This window comes from Aplysia californica, unplaced genomic scaffold, assembly GCF_000002075.1.
Source record: "Aplysia californica isolate F4 #8 unplaced genomic scaffold, AplCal3.0 scaffold00120, whole genome shotgun sequence".
Lineage (NCBI taxonomy): Eukaryota > Metazoa > Mollusca > Gastropoda > Aplysiida > Aplysiidae > Aplysia > Aplysia californica.
Window position 1 is genome coordinate 1,430,275 of NW_004797390.1, and position 987 is coordinate 1,431,261.

Sequence of the window (987 nt, forward strand, 5' to 3'; positions counted from 1 at the left end):
TTTCTCTCTTCATCTGTCTCTCATCCTCCCCCCTCCTCTGTCTCTCACTCCCTCTGTTTATCTTTCTCTCTTTATTTCCCTCTCTCCATCGCCCCTCCTCCTCTGTCTGTCTCTCTCTCTCTCTCTCTCTCTCTCTCTCTCTCTCTCTCTCTCTCTCTCTCTCTCTCTCTCCACAATTCTCGTTCTTTTTCTTTGCTTGTGTGTATGTGGGGGTGGGTGGGGGGTGTTTACTTTCTTTCTTAGAGGCACTTTGTCTCGACCCTCAGAATCCCACACCACCACTCTCGCAAATTGAAGCACTAAGTTTATTAAGTTTATTATATTATGATTTTAGGATCTAGAGAAGTCGTAGGACATAATATTAAGAGATCATAAAACCCATAGTGAAAGCCAAGCCACAGACTAGCTTAGTCGTTAAATCTGCAACAATTTTTGCTTGTAATAAACTGTATTGATTTTGCTTTTGGCCCACTTTGTGGATAGTGAGTGTACTCTTTTTGAGTACTTGTGTAAATCGTTGGATTTTTGTGATTTTGTCTGATTTAGCATGGCTTGGTGGTATCGGTTTCGAACCAACTGCTACATTAACATTAATATTTTGTTGAAAAGTAACGAAAAAAGACACAAACCCATAGTTGTGCCCATGTTCATACCCTCATTGTACAATAATAATATGGTCAATGCGTGAGTTCAAAGCCATCTTGGTCGTCCATCGTTTCGATTATGACTGATCTCATGTGTAAGTGCTTTTCTTGTGTGGACACAAAATGGCTGTTCAGGCACACACGGCTGGAGTGAGTACAGGGAAACTGCACGGAGTGGTTGAGTCAGCGACGGACACCTTTCTTCTCGCACGTGCTTTAGCTACATCAGCTTGTCTCTTCTCGTAGTAGGGGGTCGGCAGGCAGGTGGTCTGGTGTGGTTTGCTCCTCCGTCTTATCAAACATCTATCGCGCCTGTCGTTCCTTCTTTTCTTTGTATATTAGT